Here is an 11921-nt window from a genome sequence, read left to right on the forward strand (position 1 = left end):
AGAGGCTGCAAACACCCCCTTTGCGCCAACAATAAGCAACACATTGCCAGGGCTGCCTGCTTTCAGTGAAAGTGACTGATTGTTCCTTGCACAAACCTTTCTTAGATACCTACATGCTGTGTGGGGCACCCCCATAGCGTGGATCCTGTGGGAATGTGCATAGCAGGGTGCAGGTGGGTGTGGCGGGGGTGGGGGGGTGAGGGCGTGTGTGCTGATGTCTTCGAAGAAGCTGGAGTAATTTGCAATACGCCCCAGGGAGCCTTCTGGGATGAGTTTTCAGGCATACAGATTTGGAGCATGAGCTAGAGAGTTGGGGTGATTACAGCACAGTTCTGTCACTTGATGTCCACCTGGAGGGGTATGCAAGGAAGAGGGAGCCCAGAACTGAGCAGCCGTTTGATCAGAATCTCAGCGCGATCTTAATATTGCAAGGTCTCAGCAACGCCAACAACACCAGCATGGTCAGTGATAAAAGGAAATAGGGACAGTGACTTTGAAACCATAAACACACAGATTTGGGAGAGGTTATGTGACAGGGGCCACCTAGAAGAGCCCCTTGGAGGAAATCAGCGACCGTGCCGTTGAGGATTCAGCGGCGTGTGCCCTCACCGTTGGCTTCGTCGTCTGTGCATCAGCAGCTAGGTACATCCCAGGGACAGGGAGCGGGGGCACGCCGACCTGCATCGGGCAGAGCTGGTCTGTGGAACTCATGTGAGACGCTACCAGGGAAACTTCTAGAAGTCACTGTTGGGAATATGAGGTGAGAACAGAGCTAGAAAAACGGTGCTTGTTTCATCATTAGTCTGATTTAGTCTTGGGCACCCCCATCCAAAAAAAAAAAAATTGCACAAAATGCCAGTCACCCCGGATTAGCATAGCGTTCTGAGCGTTAACGTGGCCACAACTTGAGGGCCTAGGAGAGCAGGCCAGGCAGGCTGAGAGTGGCTTCACTGAGGAAGTGTCAGGAAGTTTGCCCCCCCCCCCCAGGGGGTGGGGCACGACACAATGCAGGGTTTTGGTGGAAGTTGGCTTGTCTTTGTCACAACCCAGCATTCCCCAAGGATGTCAAGGACCCTCAGACAGGGCCTGATCTCTTGGAATTCACCAGCTAGTCTGCATGTCTGCATGCGCCTTCGGGAGGTGGGGAATCTCTGGTTAGTGTGTTGTCTGAGAATGTATCTGTGGTTTCATCGGAGTAGAATTTCCAGTTACCAACTTGCATCAACAAGAAAGGAATTTGTCACCAGCTATTCTCCAAACATGAAGTTCAAACCCCCAAATACTCGTGAAAAAAAAAATCTGAGATTTCTCCTATCTTGCTTTTTGTTTCGTTTTGTTTTGTTTTTTCTCTTCTCTCTCTCTCTCTGTTTTTCCCAATGTCACTGTTTGAGTCCTTGGTGTTTTCTTACTTGTGATGGATGGTTTCCCTTCAGCTCTGTGTTCTCTGTCAGCGAGGCCCAGGCCAACTTATGGGGTTTATGGCGTAGCTCCTTTCTTTGTTGGAAAACAAAAGAAGTAAATGTGATGATGTTCAGAAGACCAAGGAATCGCTCTGCTGTCCTCCTTTTTGTGAGTTTTGCAATTTTACATTTCAGACCCCTTTGAAAGAAAATTCAGAGCTAAAAGTAAAAACCAAAGATATCAACTTACCTTTCATCTTGGCTTCTGCACATTTGGTGATCCTTACAGCTAAGAAACCAGGGCACCATTTTGCCAAAACATGTTTTTGAATTATAAACGTATTTCAATAAAACTTAAGTATATTTAAAACACATAAACTATGTATTTTTGAGGTGTATTTAAAAGTGAGTAAATATTAAACAAGGTTGTAAAAACTGAAGTCTATTTTACACATGCCATTCAATAAATAAATGTTTTACTGTGACAATGATGGAATCATTACACTATTCACAAAAACTTTACAGAATTTACCAAAATATTAATTTATCATGATAACAGAAAAGAGGTCTGGGAATGAGACCTAAAATCAGAATTGTATGATGGGTATCTCCTTTTATTTCTTTCTTTGCTTTTTTGAGACTCTTAGTATAATTTCGTTTGCTGTGCCTTGGGGTCATGAAACATCATCCAAATAGCCCTCTGGTCCCCCCATCTAAGACTTGCACCTGGGTAGCTTCGTCTTGCTTTGCCAGTGGGGCCAGTTTTGTGCACGTGGCAATGGCCAAGAGAAAAGACTTCTGCCTTCTACTCAGCTTGCTTTTCCTTCATGAAATGGCTTTGACATGGCTGGACCACAAATCATGCCCATGACACAAGAGAACCTGCCCCATTCTGGCCTCCTGCTGTGGAGCCCATGGGCCTCACTCAAGCTCTCTGCAGGTTCTGCTCATTTTCTTTTAGACCACACATGCTCTTCTCCTCAAGACTCTATACAAAATGGCAAAGGGAAGCAAGACACATAGACTCACCCTGGCATGGAAAGATCATACAATTGGCTTGGGGCCCTAGCCTGAAAAAAAATAAAAAAATAAATAAAACCCAAAAAACAAAATGGGGAGGTATAAATATTACCTAAGGTTGAAAAACAACCTCTAGCACTCCCCCATCTACGGCTTTATCAGATACAGGTCTGGGATCATCCTTGAAGAAAGACATGGTAACATTTTGGTGGGTTGATAGGAATGTTTGTAGATTAACAAATAGACCCAATAACTGTACCCTACCCATGAAATTTTCTTGAGCAAAATTCTAATAGAAATGAATCTTTTCTAGTGAAGTTTTCTGATGAAATTCCAATATGGACATCCATTCACTTGGGAATATTTATTAAAGGGGAAAATGGAACAGAGGTAAGGAGGAAGACCATGTCAAAACAATGTAGGGATTTTTCAACAAAAGAGCATGAGAGGGATGCCTGGGTGGCTCAGTCCATTGAGTGTCCGGCTTGGGCTCAGGTCATGATCTCACAGTTCGTGGGTTTGAGCTTGACATCAGGTTCTGTGTTGACAGTGAGGAGTCTGCTTGAGATCCCCTCTTTCTCCCTCTTTCTCTGCCCTTCCCTCACTCACACTTTCTCTTTCTCTCAAAATAAATGAATAAACTTGAAAAAAAAAGTACGAGGACAGGTAAGGGAAGACGAACTCAGTTGTTCCTTGGCCGTGGGTTGAATGTTCACTATAGTTGGGGGAATGAAGACGGGTATGGAGCTGGTAGGAGATGGTGCCCTGTTCTGAGGTGTGGTGACAGGCCATTGCCATATGCCAGAGCCACAGCTACATACATCATGGATTAGGGAAGGAGAGGCAAGGAAATCCCTAAGATAGATGAGGGATTGGTACCCCAACTTTTTCCATCCAGGAGCCAAGTTACTTTGTGTCTCTAGGGTACACATGGGACAGAAAGATATGCATCAAAAACTTTGGGTTAAGAGGGGCGCCTGGGTGGCTCAGTTGGTTAAGTGTCTGACTTCAGCTCAGGTCATGATCTCACAGTCCGTGAGTTCGAGCCCCGGATCAGGCTCTGTGCTGACAGCTCAGAGCCTGGAGCCTGCTTCGGATTCTGTGTCTCCCTCTCTCTCTGCCCCTCCCCTGCTTATGCTCTGTCTCTCTCTGTCTCAAAAAAAACTAAAAACAAAAAACTTTGGGTTAAGAGACCAGAAAGTCACCAGAACATAAAAAAGAAGAGGCATTAATACCTCTATGAATTATCATCAGTAAAAAAGCAAACTGAACTTTCCAGATCCGCTTTGAACCTTAATGGGAGGGAAAACAAAAAGCTTAGGGTAGAAATTCACTGTACAGTATGCATGAGTATTGATGTGATATATGTAGAATGGTGTTGAAAATGCCTTTATTCGGGTACCGTTTTTGTCTTGTTTTGTGTACCTGAAATAATACACATGGAGGTTTATTTGTGTGTTCATAAACTTGTTGCCATAATCCTGCCAGTTCCACGGAATCCCACAATCTGCAATCTTTTCTTTTTTTAATGTTTATTTATTTATTTTGAGAGAGAGAGAGAGAGAGAGAGAGAGAGAGAGAGAGAATCCTAAGAGGGCTCCATACTCAGTGCAGAGCTCGGCACAGGGCTCGATCCCATGACCATGAGATCATGACCCGAGTCAAAAATCAGGAGTCGAACATGTAACTAAGCCCCCCAGGCGTCCCTGAATCCTGTGATCTTTAACTGTGTTCTCCTACTTTGAAAATGTCAAGGACTTGAAACTTTAAAATTCCTTACAAGTCTGGATGTCTTGATAGCCAAACCCAGGCTTGCCAAGGCTGGTCCAACTTTTCTGGGGACTGGGAGTAAACATGTGGGCAAGTTCGGATGACCTTGCATATGAATGCCTCACAATCTCTCTAGGGCAGGAAAACAAAAGCCTTAGAAATACTGCTTACGCTGGCCGGCCCGTGCTTCAAGAGCATCCTGTCTGCCTGGACTCGGTCAGAAGCCTTTTCTCCATACATTCTCTGCGGGGCTCAACTGTGGTGCATCTAATGACGGTGCTGCTCACGTGTATGTTCAGTTTCCTCCCTGCGAGAGGGAAAAAGGAGCCAGACCAAACGCAATTAAAAAGAGCACTGTAAAACTTTTGGCGTGGGACCTGAAAATCTGGAATCTAATCACAGCTTTGCTGCCGCCTGACTGTGCACCCTGAGGCAAATTACTTCACTTCTCTGGGCCTGAGGTTGCTTATGTTTAGAATGGAGAGGTGGGGTTAGTGCTAGAGGATTCCTCCAGCTCTCACATGTTAAGATCCTTTTTAAACATACGTTTTCATTTTTAGCTGGTGGACACCTTTCTAAAACATCAAAAATCACTGATATGCCTCTGTATCAAATTTCTCTGCATCGTCTTTCCTGATTTAAACCCTCCTCTCCCTTCTCAGAGGGACTGGCTCTTCTAAATATAGTGTTTATTATTCTTTGCATTTCTTTTTATACTTTAATGATATATGTTTGTACCGGTAAGCAATATATGTTGCTGTTATGCATCTTTTAAACTAGATGTATATAACCATAATCTAGTCTATTTTTTTGCAGATGGAATTATTTGTTTGAAATTCTGTATTTGAGGGTCGTATATGCTGGCAGAATTTTACTAATTTTCTTTGTTGTAAAATAGCATATTAAGAATATATTGAGGGGTGCCTGGGTGGCTCAGTCGGTTAAGCTCAGGTCATGATCACACAGTTTGCAGGTTTGAGCCCCGTGTCGGGCCCTGTGCTGACAGCTCAGAGCCTGGAGCCTGCTTCAGATTCTGTATCTCCCTCTCTGTGCCACTCCTCTGCTCATTCTCTCTCTCTCTCTCAAAAATAAGTAAACATAAATTTTTTTTAAAAAGACTATATTGAATACACGTATTGATGACTCAGCTGCTCAGCATTTAAATCGCTTTCCCTTGTTTGTATTACCAACATTAATGTTTTGGTATGTGTGGTCTTGTATGAAAAGCTATATTCTTAGAGGTATATACGTAGGAATGGAACTCTGGTCAAGGTGCATGCATGTTCAGCTTCAGTAGTCCACTTTCCCGAATTCTTCTCTCAAGTGGTTGTGTCCAGTTACATCCCCACCAGGAAGATATCAGAGTGCATGTGTATAACATCAGGTCCTGCTGGGTTCTCCTGATAAGGCAATGTAGTCCTCCCTGCATACAGGTGAACATCTTGTCTAGTGTATAGGGCAACAGTGATAAGAAATGGAAAAGAATGATTATGATTCATTCGTTCAACAAATCTTGGGTACCTACTGTGCACCAGGCATGAGGAGGTGCTGGGGCTCCAGAGAGACCTGCCCTCGTGGAACTAACAGGGCACATGTTTAGTGATGGTCTCCTCTGTACCGGGAATCCATCACCTATTATGCTCACGTCATTACTGCAAAAGCCATTTGAAGTAGCTGTTGGCAACTGTGTTTTACAAATGAGTAAACTGAGCCATGGAAAGGGCACATAACTAGGAGTCCAGGATGGATCAGAACCCAAGTGCGACTGCAAATGCCCCGTCTATTCTTCTATTTGGTCCTTCCCCACTGTTTGTCTGAAAGCCAGTGTGCAGGCTAGACTCACCCTGGAATCCAGTGTGAACAGGAAATATAAAGCTTTGTGCCTGCCTTTCAGATTGAGAAGGCTGGAAATCCCCGAAGAGGAAATTGTTCTTCAAAGCTCTCATATCTGGAAATATTTTGAAACTCTGGGGAAGAGTTCTTATGTCTACTCCCTTCTTCTTTTTTGTATCTTTTGAGAGGACTCATGTTTGATTATGGATGGCTGGGTTATGGTCTCTGAGAAACACTAGATACCCCTAACCCACAGAGATATGAAGCTATACAGGTGCTGAATAATATTGACTTCTAAAGAGCTGGAGCCTTGCCCCCGCACCGCCCCCCCCCCGCCACCGACATCTTGAAAGTATTTTCTCTGTGTCAACTACATTTCTAATCCTAAAAGAAAGATCTTGGTATTTGGAATATACAATGTGCCTTTTTCTCACAGCAAGGTGTACAATTAATTCCTTATGTTCTTGAATAAAATAGTGGAACAGAAAGTATCTCCAGGATCCCCAGAGCTTTCAGGCACACAATAACCGTGTTTATCTTTCCATTTTCAAAAGTGACCACTGCACACCCCTGCCTGCAGGAGAATGAGTAGCTAGAATTTTTTCAATTGTTTTCCCAAAGAAAAAGAGTAAATGAAGTCATCAAGCCATCTGGTCAACCTTCAGCAATCATTCACTATATTCATTTATTATATCTATGGGTAAACTGTAATAACAAAGAGCTAGCCACAGAAATACGAACCCTGGGAAAAGTTTAAGTGTGAAATGTTAAAATTTATAAAAGGAGGACACGGGAAAAGGGAATATAGCCTCCTCGTACCTCTTGCTGTCCTCGTTCTTCCTGTGTTTCTCCATCTGTCCTTTAGTCTTGGCTGTTCTGACTTTTCGTGGTGACAAGTATTTTTCTACTTCCCCACTCTGGGGGAAGGAGTACAGGGGAATAAAATTTGGGGGGACCGCCTTCTCTCTAAAATCAGGCTTCTGCCTCTCAGAGGCTGAGCAACTGCCCCAAATAATAGAATTTCAGACAGACAACTGGAATTCAAACCATCAGGCTGCCACACTCCTAAATCTCCGTCCCTCTACGTCCACCTCCCATCATGGGGACCTAACTGGTTAATTAAAACACAAATCTTTATCAGATTAAAGCAGAGCACACAAAACCTACAAACTGACTTGTGGGAACTAGGGCGAATTTTTATAAAGTGACCCAACATGTCCTCATCTCTTCTGAAGCTACACAGTGTCCGCATCTTCAAAGGAAACCTTATTTGGAAGCTATTAGGTAAGAAATGACCTGTGATTAGCTGGTGTCACAGTAATTCTGGATGTGGACTTCTGGTCTTTTACAAAGCGATTCTCACGTCCTCAGGGGAAGGACAGAAAGATCTGAGAACCAGGTCCAGGAATTATTCTCCAGAGTAGCCCAGCTCCAAGCCAGGTCAACTCCCAACCCATACACTGGATAGTTATGGATATGGTGAATGGAACACAGCATGTTCATGGGATAAAACAGATGGGTGGCTAACAAGGATATTCTCAATTTGTAATATTAAGAATGTCAAGGATGGATGATCAGAAGTGACATCCCATCACATTTGCCATCATCTATTGGTTAAACGCAAGTCACAGGTCTTGCCTACACTCGAGGAAAAGAGATTGCATACAGAGCATGAATATGGGGCACCTTAGGGTCTATTTCCCACACTGGGTGATATGAAAGGTTGCCAGCTTTCAGTATCCATAACAGGAAAGGGCTTTGCAGCCGGTCTGTGGTCAGTGCAAACAGCACTGCTGTTTGGACCATAGAGTCTGGGACCCCCTATGGTAATAGGATATTAGAGATAAAGTGCTGAGAAGAAAGGCCATGTGGATTTAACTTATTAATTAATTAATTAATATTTTAGGTATCAGAATCATAATTTTATATAATACAGTAAATAATAATGCTTTATGAATGTGCTATCTTGATTGGTCATATGATTTTTCTGGCCCACTTTCCTACAAATTCATCAAAATGTGGCAAGTTCATTTTCAATGAGTTGAAAGCAATGTCAGTAGCTCTTGGCAAATGTAAGAACCACAGTAATTTTTAATTTTGAGAAGTCTCTTTCAGCTGATGCAACCGTAATTGGAGTTGAGTGTTTTACAGGTTGCAACAACATGAGGACAAATTTCTGATAAATTACTTCAAAGCAAGTTTTTAGTACATCTAGAGTATGATTCTAAATCTTTTTTTCTGAAAAGACTTAACCCTTTATATAAATCATTTTTGTTTAAGTCTGAGTTTAATTTTAAACATAAATTTATACAGTGGCATTTTAATGCTTCCTCTGACATTTCCTGTAACTTGTGGAGTTTGTACAAGAAACCAAGAGGGACTTTGTGATTTTCATATAATTTAAAACGCCCATTATGTAGTCTGTTGCTATATATTCAATGACAAGAAAACATTAATTTAAAAATTGCCTTTGTTGTTAGTAGGAATTTGTTCATTGAAAAATTCATAGGAAACTACTGTTTCTTTTGAATGGATGCAACAATTTTTAACTACAATTTCTATTTCTAAATTTGCTTTCCAATCTTGCAGCAAGTTTCAAAGCCAGAGATTCTAAATTCTTTGAAGAATTCTAGTAACTCCCTGATACGTTTTATTGCAATGTCTATTGTGTATGCTTTCTGAGTTCTGATCCCAATTTCAATGTGTGTGTAGTAATGGCGGGGTGGGGGGGGCGTGGGGGGAGTAGTTTCCCCACACATTCAAGCAGTTCTGGGACACCAGCTGGGGGTCCCACAATTCAACTCAGTTCTGACACTATCTCCAGGTAGATAGTGTCTTCAGATGCTACTTGCAAGTCTTGGTCATTACTCATGCTTCTGGTGACTGGCTATAGGCTGGAGGGTCCAACGACCCCCTCTTTGGTAGCCATTAATTTGCTAGAGTGGCTCACAGATGCTGAGAAACATTTTATTTACTAGGTAACCGATCTATTATAAAAAGATACATCTCAGGAACAGCCAGTCGGAAGGATGCATAAGATAAGGTGTGAGGGGAAAGGGTGCAGAACGTCCATACCCCCCCCAAGTGTGCCATTCTCCCCAAACTTCCATATTTGTGTCAATGGTAAACTCTCTGAACCATTCTGCCCACACTGCTTTTGGGTGTTTATGGAGGCTTCATTACATAGACCTGATTGATCAAGTCACTGGCCATTGGTGTTGATTCAACCTACCTAGAGGTCAGGTAGGTAGTAGGGAAATTTCAACCCTTGGATCACAGGGTTGGTTCTTCTGGCAACCAGCCCTCACCCTTAGGTACTTTCCAAAGTTGGTTGATGTTTCTTGCTGTCATTGATATTTATTGATGTTTATTGCTCTCGTCAGGAAATTCCAAGGGACTTTGGAGCTCTGTGCCTGAAATAAGGATGAAGACCACACACACACACACACACACACACATATGTGTATATATATATATATATATATATATATACATATTTTTATACATACATATGTATGTATACAATATATACATTCACATATCTATATCTATCTATATATACACACATATTTCATATTATAAATCACAATATTACAGCTTCATTTTGCAATGACTTACTGAAACATCTACTGGCTGCACAGGTAGTTCCCACCCTGGTGCTCAGGATGGAGAGTTCGTGTTGGTGAGGCGGCCACAGGGACAGGCTCCAGGGACAGATGGGAGAGCTGGCCTTTCCCCACAGGTCCCAGCATTGAACTCAGGAGGTGTCTCTTGTTTCTTTCAGGGCTGTGGCAGCAACTGCTGTTGCTGCTGCTCTGTCGTCCCAGCCAGGCTACCCTTTGGGGTACCCCTTTGGGGTGCACCTGTGTGCACCAGGTAACCAGGCCAGCTGCTCACGCTCACGCTCATGTGCATCCTGAGCACTGCCTGCTGTGCCTGTGGACCTGACCCCATGTGCGTGGACACTGTCACCTCGTTATCTCCCCTGCACACGTACATGCTCTTTTGTCCCACTGGACTTCCCCGTAAGTTCAAAGACAAAATCGTTAAGAATTTCAAGATCGTATCAACAGAGCATTAAACCAAATGTGTAGCTCCTTATGAGGGGGGGGTCCTGAGAGACTACACTGGTTATACTTCCATGAAGCGAGTCCTGCTGGCAGAACTTGCTGGAAAAGTGAGTGTCATGGAGGTCCTGCCTGCTGCTGGCTGCTCCTCTGTCATAGGAGCAAACAGGGAAGAGCACACAGAACCAGGAAGAGAAGCCCTTTCCTCTTTTCATGTTCCTCCAGTGTCCCTCTGATAACAAAGATTAATTATGCCAGTTGACAAAGAGAAAATGTATATAGGGTTCACCTTCACTATCAGTGGAGGATAAACAATGGATTTAGAAAAATAAAGCATTGGCCTAAGTCACTCTGGAAATGGGTGGGGTCTGTAAGACTAAAGACAAAAGGAACTGTACGTAAGCACTGTACTCGAGTTGATAGGCTTTTTTCCATGAAGGTATGGGTTAGCAATTCTGAAACCACTATACATGTAAACTTGGATTGATTTGCTTGAATTAAGTAGATGGGTAATCTACTTTGGAGTAAGAGATTGCAGCTAAGCAAGGGGAGGAGACTGGAATGTTCTATGCGGTAACAGATCACAATTGGAGACATCGGTATAAACCCATTTGTGGCCCAATATAGACATACATGGTTACATAAAGAAATACTTACAGATATGCATATAGACACCGGTTAATATCCACACATATATCCCCTTTATCCATCGGCTGAGAGGGAAAGCCTGGAAGCAATGATACCCTAAGGCAACAAGTGCACCTAGAAAACAGATCTTGGTTTCTGATACTATTCACTAATAAAAGGAATGAGGGTCCCTTGGAGAGGTGGCTAATTCCAAGACTGTGGCAGAAAATATATGAGATGAGGTCGGTGTATCTATAGTGCCTGAAAGAGAGAAAGTGCTCAAAAACAAAAACATACCACAGTAATGGGGTTATGTCAACGGAAGGCAGATGGCAACTAAAAGACTCCCAAATGGCCAGAGCTGGAATGATATCAGCCACAAAATAAATAAGGTAGTTTTGGATTGTTATTGAATACCTATGAGTCCGTACTGAGATAGATAAACGATTGAACAAATGAGTAAGTGGGGTAGAATAGACAAATCCCCCACACCAAAGAACTGTAAATGATTTATGTAGCTGTTCTTCCACCCCCACGGTGATAGAACATAGGAAATGAAGGGGAAGAAAAGGGTAACATCATCTCAAGCCAGGTGATCAGGGTTAGCAACAACCAGTGACATCAGTGATGTCACGCTGATAGCACGCACTCTTTAAATGGTGTGATAAAGATGGCCCATGGCTCTGGGGACTTCCTTCCAAAAGCACGTTCCTACACAATAAAAACCTCAAGACAAGTCCCAGCTGGGGAATATTCTATATAATGAATGACCTCAAAACTGTCAAAAATCAGAAAAACCAGGGAAGTCTAAGAAATTGTCACAGCCAAGAGGAGCCCAAGGAGACAGGACTATTAAATAGAATGTGGGGTCTTGGATGGGATCCTGGGATAGACGAGGCACTCAGAGAAAACGGAGACAATCTGATGTTCGTGATCAATCAACATTGGTTCATTAATTGTGACAAATGTACTCTACAAACATAGAATGTTAATAATTGGGGAAATTGGGCGTCTTCACAGTCTTTCTGTAAATCTGAAACTGCTCTAAAAATCAGCGATTTAAAAAAAGAATGGATTTCAAGCAGAGAGGCTGAAACTAAGTAAGGGGCACAACATTTTAATGTCCCTCAGAGTATTCACCCCTGAAAGAGGCACAAACCAAATAGACAAAATGCTTGGGTCCACTCACCTCAGCCTCTGTAAA

At 42.8% G+C, this 11921-nt stretch overlaps 1 long non-coding RNA gene across 1 annotated transcript; it reads right to left on the reverse strand.

The window, feature by feature from the left end:
* Positions 1 to 4057: 4057 nt before the first annotated feature.
* LOC131490896 (uncharacterized) lies at positions 4058 to 9430 on the reverse strand. Its single transcript, XR_009251254.1, has 3 exons — positions 9256 to 9430; positions 5440 to 5636; positions 4058 to 4497 (listed from the first exon to the last, which is right to left on the reverse strand). It is a non-coding gene; the product is annotated as an uncharacterized LOC131490896 (long non-coding RNA).
* Positions 9431 to 11921: the final 2491 nt, after the last annotated feature.

The sequence above is a fragment of the Neofelis nebulosa genome, chromosome 12, assembly GCF_028018385.1.
Source record: "Neofelis nebulosa isolate mNeoNeb1 chromosome 12, mNeoNeb1.pri, whole genome shotgun sequence".
In the NCBI taxonomy this organism is placed as follows: Eukaryota; Metazoa; Chordata; class Mammalia; order Carnivora; family Felidae; genus Neofelis; species Neofelis nebulosa.